Raw genomic sequence first — 23,768 nt, 5'->3', positions numbered from 1 at the left:
CACGGGTTCGTGCCCCGGTCCGGGAGGATCCCACGTGCCGCGGAGCGGCTGGGCGTCCGGAGCCTGTGCTCCGCAATGGTAGAGGCCACAACAGTGAGAGGCCCGCGTACCGCAAAAAAAAAAAAAAAAAAAATTGTTTTTAAGCCTTTTGCTCATTTCCCTACATGTTTTTTGCTTTTTCTTATTGACCTATAAGAGCTCTTCATGAATTCGGGATAGCAAATATCTCTCATTTTGAGTTTTATTTATTTTGCTATAGTATCCATGTTCAACATACTAGGATATCCCATCCTACTCTTGGTCATGCCAAATATAACATGCCAACCATGCTGAACCTAGATGATGAACTAAGGAGAGACTATACTTATTTAGGAGCTCTTTATAAACTGGGCACCACAGTATCTTTGCAGTAAAAAACAAAAAATAGGGAATTCCCGGGCGGTCCAGTGGTTAGGACTCCATGCCTCCACTGCAGGGGGCCAGGGTTCGTTCCTGGTTGGGGAACAAAGATCCCACAAGCCACCCCCCGCCAAAAGAAAGAAACAGATCAAAAATAATCTGAAGTCATATATTCAACGTAAACCTAATATTAAGTTCAGTCTGTATGAGCACATGAAGTATAGCAGGGAGCTGGATCTTAAGAACATGCTGGGCAACTAAAGAATTCAACTAGAATATAAAACTGAAAAGCCCCTACTGTCAAGAACAGTTTATTAGACAAACCTAAGGAGAAAGAAGAGAATGTGTAATTCTTATGATTCTTATTAATAGATATTTTAAGATTAATATGGCTAATACCACTCACATTCACAGTAACAATTATCCTAGAGTGATGCTGCCCAACAGAACTTTCTATGATGATTGAAACATTCTTTGTCACTGTCCAAAACAATAGCCATTAGCCACATATAATTCCCAAGCATTCAAAATGTGCCCAAGTAACTGAACAGCTGAATTTTTAATGTTATTTGATTTGAATTCTTTAAATTTATATAGCTACCTGGCTAGTGGCTACTGTACTGAACAGAGCAGTTCTAGAGAATGCTGTCTTCATAAAAAATTTTAAACTTCTAAGGATCAAGTCCACACACATCACAGATAAAAAAACAAGAACAAAAACCATGGTACCCCCAAATAATTTTGCTCAAGGTAACAAAGATCAATTCACAAGTTTACAAAACTAGACAGTAAAGGAAAGAAAGGTCAAAACTCCACACCAAGTAAATCCTAGAGAAATGAAATGTGTGCTTACATAAGATAATGAAGAAAGGTGGAAAAGTTTAGAGCAGAGCATCCCGAAAGGGTTTTATCATCTTGACTCCTGCTGCAACTCACTCAGTTACAGGCATTTAAGACCTCATGGTGGCTGGGTATGGTTTGGGCAGGCTGAACTTCATCAGCCTAATCCTTGCAACTCAGTACGCTGCACAAATATTTTCTACTTATGCCATAATATTCTTCACATTATTCCCTAGATTAGAAAAAAGGATGGCCAAATCTTTGTTTCAGTTAGGTTGTGACAAACTGCTTCAGTGTGCACGGATGGCCCTGGAATGGAGGTGAAGGACAAAATCATCTGTGTCTTCTAGGCCTTACCAACACGACGGCATTGCACTTGCAACGGCCTCCTTAGGCCGGTCTGAATAATGGCCAGCCTAAACCTGCAGCCTACCACTTACCTAGATTTTATAGCTTATGACGTACAGTTTACACAATACCTTATTTACTCCTAATCAGAAGAATTAAGTGTCTCTAAATGCTTTTTTGAGGGCAGAGAAGAAAAACCCCAAACTCAAAAACTCTGAATTTAAGACCAAAGGGAGTGTAATGGAATACACAGATTGGTAGTGACTATTAACTTTCTCAGCTCACTATCTTCTGTAATAAATGCAAGAACAATTTTATTCCCTTTAAAAATGGTCTACACTGCTTTCTAATCTATTTGGCCCCCCTAGAAAAGCCTAAATTTGCCTGAAGAAAGAATACCATGTCCCCCAAACCGTTTTACCCATTAACATCCTATTACTCCCATTGGGCTTCTACAGAATGCTTTTTTGCTATTTTACACAAGCAATGAGGCACCACTGAATACTACTTTTTGCATGCCAAGGGGATACACATACTTTAAAAACTGGTCCCTAAATCTGTGTATTTTCAATGATAGTTTTATTTGTCTTCGTGGTCAAAGAGCACCAAAAACCATTAATAAAAGTTCTGTGAATTTGCTTACATCACAGAATCTTTAAATTACCAAATATTGGTAATTTAAATATTTAAAATTTTAAACAAAATTTGTCCATTTAGACAAATCAATTAATTGAATCCCTTTTCTATTCTTAGAAACAAAACATTAAAAGTTATATGTTAATAATTAACTCAATCTGACGTCATCACTAGATCTGCTAATAAAAGCAGCTGGTTACAAGAGAATTTAGTTTTCTGAAACAGCCTTTAAAATTTTTCCATTAGGCTGATCTATTAATTATAATTGGCGCTCTAGCTAAAATAACTTGAAAATATAGCCCACTGAAAAAACTACTGCAGCACAGAGCCTAAGAAATTTAAAACGTACACAAAAACTTTTCCACAATTAGAGCCCTTCAGTAATCTGAGATATTATTAAGCTTAAGCATTTGTTATGATATCTTTACAGTGTTCACACATTACACCACACACATATCCAAAAGAAAAAATTTTACTATGCAAGCAGCTTATAGTTTCCATATACTTAATGAAATGAACTATCTAAAAATTCAGATGGTTACCTGGATTTGAAAACCTAACTCTGAAGCCAAATCCTAGAGCTTAGACCACCTGCACAGAAATCCTACTGGAGTGCTGGAAGCATAACATGGGTCATGGAATTATACATTTTGCAGTGCTATGTGCTAAGTGTTTTCCATGAAGGCCAGTGTGTTAAATCCTTTGACTTCTAATTTTCCAAACAGTATTGTTGCTCCACAGGAAATATCAGGATTTCAATGTCTAGTATTGCAAACAGCTATTGATATCTAAGGACATTTCTGGAATGTACAATTTCTCTTGCCACCTTTACTAATTCTAGTCAAGAAACCTTTAGGGCAAGGTATCTTTTTGGATTCAAAATTTCTCAGATTTTAGAATGGCAATTTAGTACATATACGTTTAATATATTATTTAACGCTCTCCAGGAGGCAGCAGAATTAGGAATATTAGCACTAAACAGGATAAGTCAAAATAAAAATAGCCTCATATTAGCTCAGATTCAGGTCAACTTTTTGTTCCCAAATCAGGTTAGGTCACATCAAGGAAGCTATATAATTTTTTTTAACTTTTGGATTTTGGAATTACATGAATAAGGGATTGTGGCTGTAGCTTTATAGCAAAGCACCAAGAACTAAAGTTTCACTTAACATAATATACACTGTACCTGGGCATAATAAATAAGTCAGTCACTTTGGCTGCCGGAACCTTCAGAATGTAGTGTTAGCATTTTCTACCTGTGCCTATATACACTACGCCTCCACAAACAAAAAAAGACGCGGAAATTATAGACTTTTTGAGTTCTACAATATTAATTACCTTAAAGACTTTTCCCTGAGTTGGCAGAATCATTTATAAATGTATGAGCTCACTAATATGTTTCTCAAGCCTAAGAGGAAACACCAGTAGAAATATAAAATATAATGCCAAGTTAGGTTTCCATTAAAGAGACTTGGGGCTTCCCTGGTGGCGCAATGGTTGAGAGTCCGCCTGCCGATGCAGGGGACGTGGGTGTGTGCCCCAGCCTGGGAAGATCCCACATGCCGCGGAGCACCTGGGCCCGTGAGCCATGGCCGCTGAGCCTGCGCGTCCGGAGCCTGTGCTCCGCAACAGGAGAGGCCACAACAGTGAGAGGCCCGCGTCCCGCAAAAAAAAAGAGACTTGAAATAAAAATCTTATCCTTTAATATGGTCGTGCTTAAAACATGAAGCTTGTTATGAAACTCCAACTTAGAATCTATTCCCCTCTCAACTATGGAGTCAACTACACCCCACTCAAAAAAGTTTTATATCTCTAAGCCAACTTGGGAGAAAACATCAGATATCCTGGAAGGAGAATAGATGACTAACAAAAATTAAAGAGATAACTGGCTTGGCAGTGAACTGGTGGCAACTGTACTTCTCTTTAATATGCATACAAGCCACTTGGTTAAAATGCAGATTTCTGATTCAGGTTTGGGTGGAGCTGAGAGTCTGCAGTTCTATTCTAGGTTATGCTAATACTACTGTTCCAAAGACCACACACTGCATTAACAAAGGGCGATTAAAACCCTCAAAAAAAGATAAATCATTGTATCAATTTACAGTTAAAGGAACTGTTCTAGTTCAACTTTATTTTACAGCTGTGATTTAAAAAATAAGCAATATGCTCAAATTCACACAGCTAGGAGAAAGCCAGTATGGGAGTACAGGAAACCCTCCAGCCTGGGTTCCAAGTCAGTAGAACTTTCAAGAATTCGTATTATTTAAACTGTTTCCCCCCTTTCTCTTTAGACTTAAAAAAAGAAGTCTAAAATTGTAATTTGAGCTTAACAGTAAATGTGTTGAAAAGGTCTGCTTTAACATACACCCTCCAATTAGATCTCTTTCCTGAAATTTTCTAACGTTACTCCCTCCAAGTCTCTAGCCCACTTAAAGGCATCCAAACCTCAACACCAAAACCCAAATTTCAATTGCAAGAAATCTACAAATAATAAAAAATTTTAAATGAACCACACAAATCTAGCAGCACAAGTTCAAACAACAGTTTACTGTGGAACTGCATTGGGCACAGAGGTTTAAATTCAAAGTTAAATCCATACACAGAAAATCAAGTATAGTCAAAAACTATCCCTGAAGATATCTTGGGAAGGTAGCCGGTTGAGAGATAAACATGTATCATCTCTCAGTAATACCTCTAAAAACAACCAGTTTTTCTACCAGGTGAGTATTATACAAAGTCATTTTGTGAAAAAGAACATAAACTCTTAGAAATTACATTGTATTTGGCAAGATGCTCATAACTAGAAAAATAAGAACTAAGATTCACCTCTTATATCTCATGCTCTGTGGTAGAGGTTTGAGTGGAATGGAGAGCAGAATTTTTTGCCTGAATACTTGAATTCAAGTATTGAATACTTGAATACTCCAAATACTTGAATCTAACAAGTTAAATAACTGAATGGCGTGCTAAACTACTACCCACACCTCATTAAAACACAAACAAAAAACCACCTCTCCAACTTATATTAAAATCTGGAATAGTAAGATTTCCTAAAACTTACCCTGCAGTATGTACTTAGATATAGTAAATAAGGATCCAGCCACTAGTAAACAATGCATACAACTGAATCAACTTTAAGGAAGTGGGGGAGTTCCCTGGTGGCCTAGTGGTTATGATTTCAGGCTCTCTCACTGCCATGGCCTGGGTTCAAGCCCTGGTGGGGGAGCTGAGATCCCTCAAGCCACCCAGTTGGGCCAAAAAAAAAGGTGGGGGGTGGGGTGGGGTGTAAGTGGTAAATACAATTTCAAGTTTTGAAAAAGACTGAGCAACAAGAACTCTCCTTTACTTCTACTTTACAAGACCCTCCCTCACACTCTGCAGATGTGAAAATACTTACATGGACAAGTTAGGAGATGGAACCCCCCTATCATCAGCTAGGTTCCCAAGGTGGCTCAGCGTTGAAGTCGAACTGCTCTCTATACAGCACTTCTCCTAGGCCCTCTGGGTAGTTGTATACTTGGTCAGAAAGTTCGCCCTAAAGAAGAAAATAAAAATATATAAGTCCAGTGGTAAAAAATGTTAGGTGGCGCTTCAAGAAGGTTAAATTGATGTAAAGATTAAGTGCGGGAAGAAGTTTTAGTTTGAAGTGTTTCATTAAAGCACATTACACAAAATGATGTTTCCAAAGGGTTTATCACAGTACCAAGTACTTTTTTATGTAGTAAGCATTTCCAAGCTGCTAGAGTACAGAACTGACAGAATTTGAGGTCATGGTCATCTTACCAAGTTACTCTATCTACCTACTCAGTTTCCAGCCTTCACCGAATTTCATTTTTGCTTTTATTTGTCCTCCAAAACCCAAACTTCTAAGTGGCCTCAAATTTTAAGATGTCCAAGTGCCCTCACTAACCTGGTGTGTATGCAAGATTTTATATGTATATCTAATAGTGTGAAACTACCCACAAGCCTTCTTCTACTCTCCAAATTCTAAGTTCTTCTTTGCTTAAGTGTAAAATCCTACTACACATCCAAGAGAAAAACATTTTGTGACTTAGCTAATACACTAAGTACACATGTGAAATAACTTTTGAGACCTGCCTTACGTATCCGACAAGTAACCTCTTAAGGTTTACCTCCTCCTCATTCCCAACCTAAGTCACTCTACTATCACTAGGAACAACATATGAATGTGAACGTGCTTGGCACGCTACAAAATGCTAAATAAGTTTTAGAAATGGTTTTTACCTATTATGATTTGACAGGATAGACTTATCACCTCTAATCTAAACAGCTACATCTATACTTCTATTTGTAACTCAGTGATTGCTACCTTAAAGTAATACAACCTGACAGTATCTGCTAGAAGATGGGTGGTAAGAAGGGAACCAGAAAAATAATGAAATTTAGGAATTAGAAGAATCTGAGATTTCAGAAGCACTCTAGACAATCTTAAGCATATCTCATCTCAACCAGGACAGAGGCACCCTTAGGGGAGGTAAAATGTTCTTTCAGTCTACTAGGGGTATCCTGCTCACATGCTCAATGACACTTATGGACAATGAGGCAAAAATCCATACTAATATGCAACAGTGACTATATCATCACGTTAGATTCCAACTAAGTACTCCAAAACAAACGTTCCAATTCTTCCCAAACCAAGGTAATTTTAAAAGTAAATTAAAAGCCGACTCACGCTAGAGACAGAGACAGAGTTTACTCTAAACTGTTCTAAGGAATAGGATAATTATCCTGGCTGAGACATTTTCATCCATCCCCCCCACCCCGACCCGCTATAGATCAATAGCTATTTTGCTGCTTAATGCAACCCAGGAGCAGTACTGTGAAATATTGAGAACATTACACTTCAGACATTCAAGAATGTTCTTCAGCAGGATCTCTAAAATATTTCCACCTAATGAAAAAGATACTAGTAGGAAATGAAGACTCTAAACTTTGAAAGGTACCCTTTAATATAAATAAAAGGGGTACAGGGCCATTTACACAAAGGATGAACTGAATGTTCATCTGTACAGTCAAGATAAACCATAAGAGGAGGTTAAATAAAAATATGGAGGGTTTCCCTGGTGGCTCAGTGGTTGGGAGTCTGCCTACCAGCGCAGGGGACGTGAGTTTGGCCCGAGAAGATCCCACCTGCCGCAGAGCAACTAGGCCCGTGCACAGTAACTACTGAGCCTGCGCTCTAGAGCCTGTGAGCCACAACTACTGAGCCCGCCTGCCACAACTACTGAAGCCTGCACGCCTAGAGCCCGTGCTCCACAAGAAGAGAAGCCACCGCAATGAGAAGCCCGTGCGCAGCGACGACGACCCAACACAGCCAAAAATAAATAAATAAATTTATAAAAAAATAAAGATATGGAAAAATAGTAGGTATAGGGAAAGATAAATTTTTCTCATTTAGAATGGTGTTTCTATCAGTTGGATCGTGTACAACACTGCAATCAAATTCCTTAACTGTTTGAAGAGAATGTCCGTTTCTACACTATCTTGGCAGACAGCACAGGGAAAACTACAGTTAACCGAGTCAGCAGCTGGCCAATAAATCACCAAAAACCTCCCATCACTTTGACAGTAACTACCCAGAAACTTAGTATCCCCCAAACTATCAGTATTTCTTTGAACAACTTACATTGCCTTTACCAATGACTTTTCAAGTTGTTCTGGGTATTCTTTCCAAAAACCCCAAACCCTAGTCCAATCATGAGAAAAATATCAAACAAACCCAAATTGGGGACACTTTACTGGGTATCTGGCCAGTACTTCTCTAGACTGTCAAAGACATGAGAAACTGTCACAAATCAGAGACGACTGGGGAAGACATGACAACTAAATGTAGTGTGGTATCTTGGATTGGCCCCTGGACAGAAAGCACATTAAAAACTGGTGAAATCCAAAGAAAGTCTGGAGTTTAAGTGGCCATAATGTATCAAAGTAGTTTCTTAATTTTGACAAATGTACTATGGATACCTCTTATAATAAGGTAAACTAGGTGAGAAATACAAAGTTACTCCATGTTATCTTTGTAACTTTTCCATAAATCTAAAATTATTCCAAAATAAAGTTGTTTAAAAAAAAAATCAGGCAAGATATTCATATAATGGACTACTACTCGGCAGTTAAAAGTAACAATTTACTGATGAATGGATGAATATCAAAAACATTCTGAGTTAAAGAAGCCTTTCACAAAATACAATGCATACATTATATATGCCTATGGAAGTTCTAGAATAGGTTTACATAATAACTAATCTATATGGTTAGTAAAAAGTCAGAACAGTGGTTGCCTCTGTGGGTAGTGAGGGATGGAGTTTGAAGGGGCAAAAGAGAATTTTCTGGGTTTGATGGCAATGTTCTCATCTTTGTTAAAGATTTGGATTACACAGCTGTATTTCTGTCAAAACTCGTCAAATGATATACTTAAGATTTGTGCATTCTGCTGTTTTGTGAATTTTACCCTATTAAACTCTACTTAATGATATGTGCATACTGAAGTTGGAGGGGTGGTGAAGTGTTCTGGTGTCTCCAACTTACTTTGAAATACAAAGAAAAATAAGACTGATGAATGCACAGTGGAATGGCAAATAAAGGAAAATGTTAAGTGTTTACTGAACGTAGGTGAGGGTACAATTCTTTCACTCCCTCTGTATGTTTGACAATTTATAAGTTAAACCTGGGTGGCAGGAGGGACGGCACTGATTATTACTTGATTCCAGCACCTACCATATCACCTATAATCATCAGGAGCCTATCTTTCCTTCTAACTCTTCTGGGCTTATTTGCCTTCATAACCAGCATCTGTACTCTCCTATGGTTGCAAAAGAAATCAAAGGATTGTTAGAGCCTTGCCCTATAATCATTAGCTGTATTTCTGCCAGGCTCGTCCACATCAACCTTTCCTTGATCACACATCCTTCTTAAGTGTCCTCCGGTTCCCATCCAAGCAGGGGGTTCAACAGTGGAAACCAGACGGGACACAAAACATCTTAATGTATCCACGAGGCAATCACAAAAGCCAGTTAAATCTGCTGAAACATCATGGGGCCGTAAACTGTGTTCCCGACCGTTTCAGGTCGCCGAACCAGCGGCTTAGCCTAAGAAACACACGTTCAGGATATACACTGGGGAAGGGTTAAAACAGCACCATTAACTGCCAAAACAGTGCTTGATAAGCCACCCAAGCCTACCGCTCTCCCTCTCTGCCCTGGAATCGTGGCGCGGCCGGGAAAACGAAGCCATGGTGACTAATCCTCGGGCTCCAGGAGGTGGCTGGGGTGAGTGAAGGCGACTCGACCCAATCAGGAGCGCCGCAGGGGGCGGAGCAGCAGCCCCGAGGCTTCCAGAAGAGGCCAAAGGCCTCTCGCTCGCTACCTGACACCGGGGCTTCCCCGCCGCCTGGCCCCTTGCGGCGTCAACTTTCCTCCAGCAGAGGGGGGCCGCACTCCCCGCACCCTCGAGCACCCGTCCTCCTCCGGCAGCTGTCACAGGAGGCCGGCGCCGGGCCCGCCCCGCTCCATTCATAACCTAAGGCCGCGGCGGTTGCAACCGGTCGCGCTCCCGCCAGGCTCCCGAGGCTAAGGCGCGGCGCCGCTCAGGGTCGGGCGGCGGGACCAAGGCCCCTCAGGGCTGCAGCCAGTCCCCCTCCCCGGAAACAGCAATGCACCACGGGAGCGGGGTGGGGGCCGCACGCCGCCCGGAGGCGCCGCCGACCCCCGGCGGCGAGACCCCCGCGCGCGCCCCCACACACACGCCCCCTCGCCCCAACAGCAGCTGCTCGGGCTCGGCCCGGCGGCCAGCGGCCTCCCGCCGCCCCAGTCCGCCGCGCCGCCGCCACCGCGGAAGCACCGGCAGCCGCCACACACGCCGCCATCCGCCATGTTCGAGGCGGCCGGCCGCAGGGCGCTGCGGGGACGCCGGCCGGGCGGCGGGGCCCAGCCGGAGGCACCCGGCAGCACCCCAAGGCCGCCCCGCGCCCCGGCCCCGGCCGCGCCCTTCGGGTCAGTACTCACGTGAGATAACGGCCCAAAGAGTCGGGTAAAGCGTCTTCTCTTTTTAGGCGGAATTTTTAAAGAGGGATGTGGTTACCTTGAGCAGAAATACCCAAGGCGGCCTGGGCCATAGGCTGCGGGGACGACGTGGGGGGAAAAGCGCGGCACCGACACCAGCTGTGCAGCAGTGGCGGCGGCGGCCGAAGGAGAGAAATAGAACAACAGCGCGGGCAGAAGAAGAAAGGCGAGGGCTGGGTGCGGAGAGGATTCAGCCTCGTCACACCGCAGAGCAGAGAGCGAGAAAGGATGAGAAGAGGCAGAGAAGGCGAAGAAACCAAACACTGCAACCGAGCGAAGAGCCAGGGAGTGTGAGAAGGCGGCACCAGAGACGCCAGTATTTATACAAAGGGGGCGGGGTCTAGTGACGTCGCTCCGGCAGGGTCGCCGCGGGAGCCGGGCGGAGCGGGGCTGCGGCCCGGAGAGAAGGGAGGGGGCGGAAGAGAAAGGGGTACGGCGCGGAGGGAGAGAAAGGGGGTGGGGCCGGGCGACCCTGCGATGCAGGTGCCGGTCGTCCGGTAGCTTCCCGCCCTCGGCAGCTTCCCCGCCCGTGGAAGACCGTCGCGCGGACGTGGGCGGGCGGGGGATAAGGGAGGTGGCTCCGGTAGAACGCTGCATCGCCCGCGCTCCTGCTGCCTGGGCGCCTGCGCTCACGCCCGAGGCGGGCCCGGGCGCTTTAGGAACTGGGCCGGGCGGCCGCAGCGCCGAGCGCAGTCCGGGGCCATGGGCTGCGCGACGCGAGCACTGCCTGGAGAGGGTGAAAGGGAGGTCCATGCCAGCCACCCCGGAGACTCCCCCCCTCGAGAGCCTCCGCTTTGGAGGGCTCTGTAGGCTGCGCCTGGGGACTGCCCTCCCAGGGTGAAGCTCCAGTCCCCGCGGGATGCAGCGCTCCTCTTTGGAAGCGAGTTCCTAATGGCCAGGAAGGCTCGGCCCAGTGTTCGGGTGGTTGCAGAGGCTCGTGACCGCGTGGAAATGTCCCCGTGCTCGCACGTTGCAGTGTGGTGCAGTAGGAATTTTTTTTTTTTAAGGAGTGGCATTTATGTCTTCCTTTTTAAAAGAGTTGGTGCAGTCAGGACCAGTGTCGGAGAGGGCATTACCGACGTTACAAGGGCACATTACTTTAACCCCCTACGTCTCGTTGCGCGGTCATTTGAATTTTACTACTCCATAACAAACTTATTTTTACTGGCGAACCTAGGACGACCTGCATGCCTTTTAGTTTATTCTCATCTTTTTAACATGTCTTCGCGCTACTCATCAGAAACCCTGACTCCTCCCGTGCTATTGCCTTGCAACTGAGACTCAATATGTACTGATACACCCCTCCAAAATCTTTGAGATAAAGACCCAGACTTTTTTCCTCTGGTACTTGCCGACCGTCTGTTTACTTTGTGAGCTGCACTGTGGTTGATTACTAAATCATGAGATACGAAAGTAAGAGAGAGAACATTCCTGAGTAGAACGGTAGCAACGCTGAAATGTAGGCTCTGGGATGAAAGTATTAGGTAGAAATCAGGAGCTGTGGACTCTTTTCCTGATTTCATGTCTCCGTATTTCACTCTGCTGCCTCTTGATTTTCTCTTTCATTCCATAAAAATTCTTTTCGCTTCAGAACATTTATAAGCACAGCACTTTACTAGACCCCCTCCCTGGTGGAGGGAGGAGGGCTAGAAATGAATACCCCACTTGAAATCTTGCTTACAATCTAGCAGGGGAAATAAAACAACTACACAAAATAACTAAATTGTTGACAGATAGATAAAATGTTGCATGGAACCTAGTGGAAGTGGGAAATGATTGCAGCTAAGTGAGAGAAAGGCTGGTGGGGAAAGGTAGAGATAGATTTTGAGAGCAGACATTCCAGACATGGGAAATAAGTGATTTTGAGAGCAGATATTCCAGGCAAGGGAACTATGTGAGAGAAGGCACAGAAATGGGCCAGTTCAGAGAACTGTGAGTGACCTTTGTGACTCCAACTTAGGGCATCGTGTTGCAAATGAGATGGAAAAGGTGGGTTAGGGTGAGATCAAGAAGGGATCAGAGCTTGGACTTCATTCTGGAACCATTTAATCAGGGGCATGATATACTCAAAGATATTTTTAAAAGATTACTCTGGCATCAGTGGAATTGAAAACAGAAAATGTGGAAGAGGGAAACAGTGAAGGATACTCTTATAGCAGTTAAGAAGAGTACCAGGAGGTTCAGAATAGATGGGAGGGAAAAGTCAAAGAAAGTGTAGAGGTAATCTTGAATATCAAGGGAAAGGAGAAGTTGTCAAATGATTTGGAGATATGAAACTAATCAACAGGGAGAATTCTGGAATCATGAACAGAGATAGAAATAGAATGACCTAGTTCGGAGGGAAGACTATGAGCCTTCCTTGAGCATAGTTTGAGCTGTTGATGAGATATCCGTGTAAAAATGGTCCAGGGCTTCCCTGGTGGCGCAGTGGTAGAGAGTCCGCCTGCCGATGCAGGGGACACGGGTTCGTGCCCCGGTCCGGGAAGATCCCACATGCTGCGGAGCGGCTGGGCCCATGGGCCATGGCCGCTGGGCCTGCGCGTTCGGAGCCTGTGCACCGCGGCGGGAGAGGCCACGGCAGTGAGAGGCCCGCGTACCGCAAAAAAAAAGGTCCAAAAGCCCCTGGAAATAGGGAGATCTGGAGCCCTTTTGGCTGTGAATTGAGGAGCCTCTCCTACAGACATGATAATTAAGGAAATGTTAAGGTCTACAGGAAAAGGGATATAAGCACAGGACTTAGAGTAATGCCAGAGAGAAGATAGGCCAGTAAAGAGGACCAGCCAGAGGAGTTGGAGGAGAATCACAGTAATACGATGTCAAGCCATTCAAGGAAGGTGTTTCAAGATGGAACGAATGATCAGGATGTCATATCCCTGAAACGGCTGAAAAGGGGTTCTGATTTAGGAAAATGGCAAGTCATTGGTAAACTCCAAACTCAGGTTAAGAAGTCTGGATTTTTAACACAAAAACGTTTCAATCATGGGAGTGATTTGAATTTTAGAAAAGGGGAGAGTGTAGGGGTGAGAAGAAAAAGGACTATACATGTGTGGCAGGGAGAACACTTGGAAAGCTATTATAAGAATCCAGTAAGGAGAATGATAAGGGCCTGAAAACAAGTTATGTGTGACCTTTAACTGAATTTCAGTGGAGTGGGAGGCACAGACACATGGCAGAGGTTCCAGTGGGGAGCAGCTGAAGTGAAGTCAGTGAATGTCCACCCTTTCAACTGGATTAGACCCTAATCCATCATCATTTATACAATGAAGCAACCGAACAATTTATCATTCAAACTATGTGCCCTCACAATTAGTATTTGTGTATTCAAATCTAAATAATGCTAGCTTTTAATGAATACAATAGAGCCTTAAAAACTGTATTTCAATGAACTAGACAACATAGTATGTAACTTTAACAGAATGATAGCTGCCTAATGAGAACAGCATATTTAATTGTGTTTCGGGTTTGAGGTTTGGGTTTTTTTTGCCAAGTCAGGTTACACATACACAAAAACACAGGTTGTGCCAGAGAAAGTATTATCATTAAGTAGAGAGCCTTAAGATAAAATGATATAATACCATTCACACTTACATCATACTGGTCTGTTGATTCAAAGTTGTTTGCCTTTGTGCCAGTAGATATAAAAGACTGAATGAATTAGATTGTTGATAATGACAAGTCACTCAAAAAACAATAGGTAAACCTAAAATTACTAGCCTGTAATAGAAATATCTTGTAGTCACATATATAAATGTGACAAAATAAAGAGGCCAGTGATAACTGAGAGTGAAAATCCTAATTTAATGGGAATGTTTAAAGAGAGCTTAATAAGAATTTCTATTGCTAAGGTACATTCTTAGAGTACGCCTTATCATGTAGAAAAGCAAAATATATAGATTTCGAATAGTTAAAACATTCACACTTTAATATGTTATGATATTTCAGTTGTCTACCACATCTTTTTGTGCACTGATAATATTCGAAAAAGCTAACTTGCTTATCAAGAATCTGGTGCTATGTCTTTTACGGACAGGTAAAAATGAGTTATTACTCACTTGCTCTGTAAATTACTTTGCTGAGCACAGAGTTCAGATTATACACCATTCTCTCTTTGAACAGAATTGATATAAGGTGCTATCCTTTATTTGCTAAGAATCTGTTGTTATAATCTTTTAGAGTCGTAATTCCTTTACCTAGGTTGATTTTCACCTCAGATGAAGATCACTTAATTTGGAAGGAGACTTTTTATTGTCATATTTAATTTTTTTTTCTCACAAGATGTAGGGATCAGGTCAGCAGGGGTTATGTGGCATTCCAGTCCAGGTGTCCTGCATCCCAGCACTGAGTTGAAATCGCTCATGTCCATCACCCATATCTTTGTCCACAGGACAATTTGAACTATAGAATGGTATGCCTGGCAGGCAAAGGGTGAGAGAGCCCAGATACAAACCCAGTTGAGGGAAAAGAATTTTTTTCTATTTTCATTGCAGTTGTTGCGTATGTCATTAGCTATGGGTCAGCATATCTCCCAAGTGATTTGGATGGTTTCTAAGATAAGCACGTCATAAGCAATACACTGATGTCTTTTATTACTTCAAGAAATAACAAATTACTCACTGTTAATTTAAGAGGACTGTTTTTGAAACCTCTGTAAAAGGGCAAAGCAATAATCCAGTTTTACAAATTAAATGTAACATACAAGTATTCCCTGGTGCTCCAGTGATTAGGACTCCAAGCTTCCACTGCAGGGGGCATGAGTTGGATCCCCGGTCAGGGAACTAAGATCCCACATGCCACACAGCTTGGCCAATAATTAAATAATTAAATAAATAAATAAAAATTTTAAAAAGAAATGTAATATACATGACTAGAATAATCAATGGACGTGACCCATGAGTTTACTCCCTCATATCTTTCTCTAATCCTTGGAAGTTAGGAAATCCTTGGAAAATTAATCTCATTTTCACTTTGCTGTCAGGCATTATCTGATAAGTGTTTTGTTTGTTGGGTAGTACATAGCAAGATAAGCTTGTATCTCTCTGTCTCAAAACAACTTCCTGGCAGACATCCTAAACTTTTTGGTTCAGGGCATATAGAAGATCGGAGCTCTGAAATCTATTCTTGTCCAGTCTGAATTATGATTTACTCTATTTTTTAAAATAAATAACCTAGCCTAGGTGCTGTCACCTGAGCACCTAAATGATTATTAATAAGTAACTGCGGGCTACATTTTATTTAATGAGAATTTTTTGTTACTTTGTCATTTAACTTGAAGTTTTGCAAGTTCTTGGATAAACATTTATATCAACCTAAATTTGCTTTACCTAATACTAACTAAAAGGAGGAAAGACCATGCAGTATAAGACAATAAAAGATTAGTTCCTTCTTTACTTAAATAGGGAGAAGAAACATAAATGACTTGATTTCACAAAAGTAATATTTTTGGGTCATTCAACCGTCTGTAACAACAGTAGTTTGAGAATCTTCATTTCATCTAGGTCCTACTTGTCTAAATCACTTAATTCTAAGCCACCTCCATTGTTTTTATTTATTTATTTATTTTTTTTTTTTGGCCACGCAGCATGCAGGATACTAGTTCCCTGACCAGGGATCGAAACTGTGACCCCTGCAGTGGAAGCTCAGAGTCCTAACCAGTAGACCGCCAGGGAATTTCCCCTCCATTGCTTTTAGAAAATGTACTCCTCATCCCTTTGGGAGAACATCTCCCCTGCCATACCCTGAGTTCTGCTAGGAACTGCTACCTTCTCAACCTTCTGCCTTGCTGGGACAAAGTAATCAGTTTAAGGGTTGACAACTTCTCACCCTCTCTTGGGGGCAGAGGCAGCTCAATAACGATTGGCATATATTTGATTCAGACCTTGGTTGGAGGGAGGAGGAATGGACGAGGGAATCATTTTTTCTCGAGGGAATCATTTTTTCTATGGCTCAAGTCATGACAGTATGAGCCAGGAGCCGCTGCCATAAGGGTCCCAGTAGAAAGCAATGTGAGAAAATGAAGCCACTGCTCATGATGAAGAAGGGATAGTCAGCATTCTAGTTGTCCCATTTTTCTTGCTCTTCAGTTATGTCAACAGAAAAATTTGTCTTTCTTAAGTTTTTAGTTCCAACTAGCTTTCTGTTACTTGCTACTAAGAATCAAAGCCTACACAAGAGAGTGAAAGGAAAAGACCTTCACTTAGGTTAAAAAAATCAATTGCACGGGAATTCCCGGGCGGTCTAGTGGTTAGTGCTTTCACTGCCATGGCCCTGGTTCGATCCCTGTTAGGGGAACTAAGACCCCACAAACCGTCTGACCAGCCAAAAAAAAAAAAAAAAAAAAAATCAACAGCACAAGTACAAGACAGGAGAGACCTATTGTTCATTAATTACCTAAATAGTACCTAGAGAAGGTAGTTGGCCACAAGCTTGCCATGAACTGATAAGGCATGTGTGGAATTGCTAAAAAACAAAACCAAAACAAAAAAAACTTGAATGCAATAATTTTGAACATTCAATAAATTAATGCATTAATAGAAGTACAGGTTAGAAGGGAAGTAGTGGTTTGGTTTACTGTTTTGGTCAGAAACCAACCAACAGGAAAAGTTAACATTTTGGGGGGAAATTTTTATTGTTGTAAAGTTCTAGGTAGCACATTGTACAGGAGAATGAAAACGAGATAGTTTGGAGGAGGATAGCCATAAAGGTGAGGAGATCTAGAAACAACATATTATTAGGAGTGATAAAAATATTAGAGATAAATTGGGGAGAAAGAAACAGGGAAAATGAAAAAGAGGTAAAAGCAAAAGCTATGAGTTTTTATACACCAAGTGCCAGGCACTAATGCTAAAGCCCCTTATATTATTATTTAATTCTTCAGTAAGCTTGTCAGGTAGGTCTTACTATGCCCATTTTACAAATGAAAAAACAGAAGTACAGTGAGGTTATGTAACTTGCTCAAGGTCACCCAGCTAAAAAAGAAAAGGTCCAGATTCATGTCCAAAGATGTCTAATGCCCAAGACCCAGCTTCAAGCCCCTCAACTATATTGCCTCTTTGGACTCGTCTATAGACTATGTCAAGCTCTGCAAGTGGACAAGAGAAACTACAATGTCAGTCCAGACAGCAGAGCTAGGACCAGTGGGTTTCCTTGGCTAGATGTGCTATCTCATTCCTCCCCTTGAGTTTCCACAAGGTTTGGTTTGTGCCTTCCTATAGCCCCTTTAATTTCTTGTCTTATGTTATTGTAATTATTGTCTGAACTTTGTGAAAAGTTCACGAAGCTTCTTTATGGCAAGGATTTTATTCTTATTTTTTTAATCTGATGGAACACTCAGCACAGTGCCTTGCACGTAGACCTCTGATTACTTCCTAACAGCATAGTAACTGGCAGTGTCCTAGGATGTCTTGTGGAGCAGAAAGCTATCAATATCTTGTCACTGGACTCACTCAGAGATACAGAAGGGATTTCTGCCCTGGGAGGATGTTGCAGAAGAGGGACCTCTTAGACACTTTCCTTACTTAGTCACAAAGTAAAGGTGAAACATATTCATTACTACTCATTAAATATTATTTTTTAAAAACCAGCAAAATTTAAAATTATTTTAACTTTAAATGTGATGATTGCATATTAACATGTGAAGTTCTATTTCTTTATAATGCATTATTTACTCATACTAAAATTAGGATGCATTTTATCTGTGATTAGCTATTATTGATTCCTCCTCCTCCCCAAGGAAATCAATAGCCTACAGTAGGAAAAAAAAAAGGAAAAAGAAAAAGCAAGAAAAGAAAATGCCTCTAATTTGAGAGAACTGAATAGTGCTTGTTTGTTTGTTTGTTTTAATTTTAAATGGTAGTCATAATAATGGAGATAAGCTATCCAAGAAAAACTGGGGTGTTTTATGTTTACTTGTGTGCCTAATTACCAAGAAAAGAGTGTTTGCTTTTCAAAGAAAGTGGAGAAATAGAAAATGAGGGACACTATAATAGTATAACATTAAGAATGCTTTAAAAGAAAAAAGTCTCAGTCATTGTTCTTTGTACACAAAAACAATGGTGCTTAACAACATATTTGATTCCTAAGTCAAATTTCCAGCTGCCAGCAGCAGCCCTTGAGTGGGAGATGATTTAACACAGAGGGTCTGTGTTGTGGCATGCCTCTTACTTCCCAGGCACCGTACCCACTGGCAGCAGAGTTACATGACCATCAAGCACTGGGATCCAACATTTGGTTGCTAATACCACAGTAAAATGATGAACCAAACCTTTTAGTTGTTAGAGAACAATGGTCAGAAAATCAAAATCAATATTCTTCCAAATGTGATGAGCTGGCATTACTCAGGGCCTCCTGTCACTTCTTGTTATGCCTTCTGGTTGCTTAGATTTGGGGGAGTTAGATTAGACTGGGCCAAAGCCTGAGTGATCAGACAGCCCCAAAGAGTAATTCAGACTTACAGGGGAGATATGGGACTACCCATTCTACAGTGATAGCCCTAGTCATGAGGAGAGAAGCCCTTAGAGAAGCTCCTTAATGTTCTGTCATTTATTTATTTATTCATTTATTTATTTTTTGCGGTACGCGGGCCTCTCACTGTTGTGGCCTCTCCCATTGCGGAGCACAGGCTCCGGACGCGCAGGCTCAGCGGCCATGGCTCATGGGCCCAGCCGCTCCGTGGCATGTGGGATCCTCCCGGACCGGGGCATGAACTCGTGTCCCCTGCATTGGCAGGCGGACTCTCAACCACTGCGCCACCAGGGAAGCCCTGTTCTGTCATTTTTGACACTTTGGGAAACTGCCAAACCAGCTTACTTGAAGTTCAGCCATACTCATAATCCTACGCATCCTGAGTACTGAATGTATGGGTGAGGAAAGCAAGAAGGTACTAGAATGTGTGTCAACTATGGGGGCCTACAAAGCTCACAGAATTAGTAAAATCAACAATGAAAAATAAAACTAGAATTTCAGCTTTATCGTACTAGAGTAATAGCACTGAAAATGGGAGAATAGCCTTTGTGTTTTTCCTAAGTACATTCTAAATTGTAATCTTAAATTTCTGAATTATTTCATGCAAGTTTTTAGTTGATCAGTGTGCTCATAAAATATTTGTAGAAAACAGATGAAACTTAGGGGTGCTAATTTAGTAAAATGGGTTTCAAGATCTTGTAGATTGTGTTAAACTATTAGGATTTCTAAAGATATATTTGAAACCAAATGATAAAATCCTGTGAATCGCTCAATGTTTCACATTTTGATAAGATTGGAGACTTCTCAAATTAGGAAATATTTTCTTCATGCCTGCCATATTTCCACTCAACTTTAAAATCAGTTCCTAAGAACTCCACAGTCCAAATTATAATCGTTGGATAAACTTTTAACTTGGCTATCTTGTCTCCTGATAAACTCCTGTTTATCCGTTAAGAATCAGTGCAAGCGGGACTTCCCTGGTGGTCCAGTGGTTAAGAATCTGCCTTCCAATGCAGGGGACTCGGGTTCCATCCCTGGTCAGGGAACTAAGATCCCACGTGCCACAGGGCTACTGAGCCCACGCACCGCAACTACAGAGCCCACCCGCTCTGGAGCCCAGCACCGAAAGGAAAGATCCCACGTGAGGCAATTAAGACCAACACAGCCAAAAAAAAAAAAAAAAAAAAGAATCAGTGCAAGCATAATTTCCCTCTAGGTAAAATTGCCTTCTTTGTGCCCCACCTGTGCCTGTGCCCACCTCAGTGGATTCAATATTTATTAAATTGCCAATTTAAGTGAACTAGCTACAAAAGTAATGAGTATGAGTGTCTAAGAATATAACTGTTAGATATTATGGCAGGCAGTTGCTAAAATGGCCTCCAATAATCCTGCCCCCTAGTATTCACACCCTTATGTAACCCTTTCCCCTTGACTTGTTTCTAATGAATAGAATTTGGCAAAAGTGATGAGATGTTACCTCTGAGATTTGGTTGTATGAGACCGGGCCCTCTCTCATTCACTCACTTTCAGAGAGAAGACAGCTGCCGTGTTCTAAGTGCCCTTATGGAGAAGCTTACATGGTTAGATACCAATGTCTCCAGCCAACAGCCAGGGAGCGGAGGCTGCTTCCAAGCTCACTCAAAGCTTGGAAGCAGATTCCCCAACCACACCCCACCCCGACTCTGGAAAGCCTTGATATGACTGCAGTCTGAGACCCAGAGAAGGTCAATAAATTGTCAAGTTCCTATAGCTAACAAATAGCAAAGCCAAAATTCCTGTCTCTTTTCTGCCTCTTGATTCAATTCTCTGCTGTCTCCTCCTATGGCTTTTCTCCTCTTCTCACTGTTTCCTCTCCCTTGGATAATTCATCCATTCCTACAGTTATTTGACAAGACGATTCCTATGACTCCAGAATGGATATCACTAGTTTTGATCTGTCGTTAAAGTACAGCTCTGAATGGCCAACTGCCTCTAGGACATCTCTTCTAGGATGTTCTGTGTTATCTCAAATTCAAGATTTCTTTATCTATATAACATGATACTTAGTTGTTCCACATGGTTAGATGCAAAGTCTCACTTAGCTGTAAGATTCAAATGAATCTAGGTCCCAAACTAAATTCATCACTGTCCACTCCTTCCCCCTAAACTGATCCTTCTCTTTCAGGTCTCCCCTGCCCATGCTTGATATAACTCTCAGCCAGGTTCAAATTTTTGAAAAATTTTAATCCCTTCTTTTCTTTATCTCTCCCACATATAAACCGAGTTCTGTTTGTTTTTATTTTGAAATTATCATTTTTTCTCCTCCCTAGTCCAATCCTATACCACATCATGTTTGGATAGTTGCAAAATCTGTGGCAAGCCCAATTTTTCCTGCCCCAATCCACTTAGCATGGATGTTTCTCATACTAATCTTCCTTAAATGCTGTTTTCATGTCCTTCCACTGGTAAAAACCCATAATGAAGCTTTGTTACTTACAAATCATATCTTTTTTTAAAAATCTTTATTGGAGTATACTTGCTTTACAGTGGTGTGTTAGTTTCTGCTTTATAACAAAGTGAATCAGCTATACATATACATATATCCCCATATCCCCTCCCTCTTGTGTCTCCCTCCCACCCTCCCTACCCCACCCCTCTAGGTGGTCCAAAGTAGACTGCCTATTTCCTCTTCATTTGTTTGGTCTGGTGGGTTTTTATCTTGCTCCTTCATCTGCTGTGTGTTTCTCTGTCTTCTCATTTTCCTTAACTTACTGTGTTTGGGGGTCTCCTTTTTGCAGGCTGCAGGTTCGTAGTTCCCGTTGTTTTTGGTGTCTGCCCCCAGTGGCTAAAGCTGATTCAGTGGGTTGTGTAGGCTTCCTGGTGGAGGGCACTGGTGCCTGTGTTCTGGAGGATGAGGCTGGATCTTGCCTTTCTAGTGGGCAGTACCGTGCCCGGTGGTGTGTTTTGGGCTGTCTGTGACCTTATTATGATTTTAGGCAGCCTCTCTGCTAATGGGTGGGGTTGTGTTCCTGTCTTGATAGTTGTTTGGTATAGGGTGTCCAGCACTGTAGCTTGCTGGTTGTTGAGTGGAGCTGGGTCTTAGCGCTGAGATGGAGATCTATGGGAGAGCTTTCGCCATTTGATATTACGTGGAGCCGGGAGGTCTCTGGTGGACCAGTGTCCTGCACTCGGCTCTCCCACCTCAGAGGCACAGCCCTGACACCCGGCCGGAGCACCAAGACCCTGTCAGCCACACGGCTGCTAGTGTTGGAGGGTCTCCTGCAGAGGCGGGGGGTGGCTGTGGCTCACTGTGGGGACAAGGACACTGGCAGCAGAAGTTCTGGGAAGTACTCCTTGGCGTGAAGCCTCCCAGAGTCCGCCCACAAATCATGTCTTGACTCCTCTGGTGGCTTATAAGGCTCTTCAGACCCCAGCCCCACCCTTGGGAGCCAGCCTTCTAAACCCCCATACAAACCTTCAGCTTCGGTTTGTCTGGTTTGCTCGTGGGCCCTCGAGCTATCCATGATTGTCTCTGCCTCAGGGACTTTGTACAGTTGTTTTATTGTCTACCCAAATTCTACTGTCCGAAGTCCCAGCTGAAGTCCAGTATCCTGTTTGAATCCCAGGAGGCCTGTCCCACTGTTACTAAACTTGACATCACAGGTCTTTCTGGGCCTTTAAGGCCACTGTGACTCACTGAACTACCCTATTCCCATTCCATATAAGTGCCAAAATGTGAATGCCTCTGGTCATCCATCTTCTCCTGTACACTGGTCCCCAAACTGCCCTGTGCCTTCCCACACGCATTCCCCAGCTGCCCCTTTCCTTCTCACACTTTTCTGTTTTCTCTGGAACCCTCATTTCATGGTGAACAAATCCTTCCACATCCCCAGTCTGTCTCCCATTCCTTGCCTTAACTGAAACCTGGCTATCGTCTTGAATTGAGGGATGTTTACTCTCACAAGCCTCACATACTTCAGGGTTGGAAGGCAGGATTGGCCATTTCCCAGCTCCACAATATTACTGCCAGACCATTACTCTGAAAATAAATAGGAGATTAAGTCAGCTGGCCTGCCCACGCCCTATCCATGCCTGTATCATCTGACACCTTGCTGCCACTCCCACGACGATTAAAAAAAAAGGCACTTAGGTCATTGTCCTCCTTTCCTTAAGTAAAGTTCCTGTATTATAGCTTTAAAACAACTTTCATTATTCTTTCTCCTTAAAAAGATACTATAGTAATAAAATTCCCCTATAATCTCAGCTATCCCCACCCCACTCCAGTGATGGCCACCATCCCTAACTGGACATGTATCCTTCTGAAGTTGCAGTCTTGAATCTCCCTGTGAAGTCAGTATCTTTGGAGATAAGGTTTGGGTCACCTTAGCCATTTTTACTGCTCAACTCCAGGGGCCCTCACCTGCCCTAAACTATTCAGTATTGGGGTCTTCAATCCCAACATTCCTCCCTCTGATCGCAACCTCCTTTACCTTCCAGCAGCCTCATGCCATCCCCGTACCTGCTCTTCAGGTAAAATTGCCCAATTTTTTTTTTTAAATCAAGCTGAAATTAACAAAAAGTATAATTAACCATTTTAAAGTATAAATTCTGTGACATTTAGTACATTCAAAATGCTGTGTAAATACTACCCAATCTGCAGATTCAAACGTGATTGCTATCAAAATCTCAATGGCTTTTTTTTGCAGAAATAGAAAAACCCATCCTAAAATTCAAATGGAATCTCAAGAGAACAGCCAAAACAACCTTGAAAAAGAACAAAATCGGAAGACTCACACTTCTTAATTTCAAAACTTACTACAAAGGTGTAATAATCAAAACAATATGGTACTGTCATAGGACAGACATATAGACCAATGGAAGCTAATAGAGAGCCCAGAAATAAACCCTGAATATACGGTCAAATGCTTTTTAACAAAGGTGCTAAGACCATTCAATGAGGAAAAGACAGTCTTTTTAACAAACAGTGCTGGGAAAACTGTATATCCACATGCAAAAGAATGAAGT

The 23,768-nt window shown here is 42.3% G+C and overlaps 1 protein-coding gene across 5 annotated transcripts in view; it reads right to left on the bottom strand.

Annotated features, from left to right (window-relative positions):
* AZIN1 (antizyme inhibitor 1) overlaps positions 1-10,615 on the bottom strand; it is a 32,408-nt gene extending 21,793 nt beyond the window's left edge. For all 5 annotated transcript variants that reach the window (XM_067711578.1, XM_067711577.1, XM_067711580.1 and 2 more), the window contains exons 1-2: positions 10,248-10,615; positions 5,621-5,758 (exon numbers count right to left, since the gene is read on the bottom strand). The gene's annotated coding sequence lies outside the window, so the exon portion shown is untranslated. The remainder of the gene's footprint in view (positions 1-5,620; positions 5,759-10,247) is intronic.
* Positions 10,616-23,768: the final 13,153 nt, after the last annotated feature.

Source organism: Pseudorca crassidens, chromosome 17 (assembly GCF_039906515.1).
Source record: "Pseudorca crassidens isolate mPseCra1 chromosome 17, mPseCra1.hap1, whole genome shotgun sequence".
NCBI classification, from domain to species: Eukaryota; Metazoa; Chordata; class Mammalia; order Artiodactyla; family Delphinidae; genus Pseudorca; species Pseudorca crassidens.
This window is presented reverse-complemented; position numbering and strand designations above follow the sequence as displayed.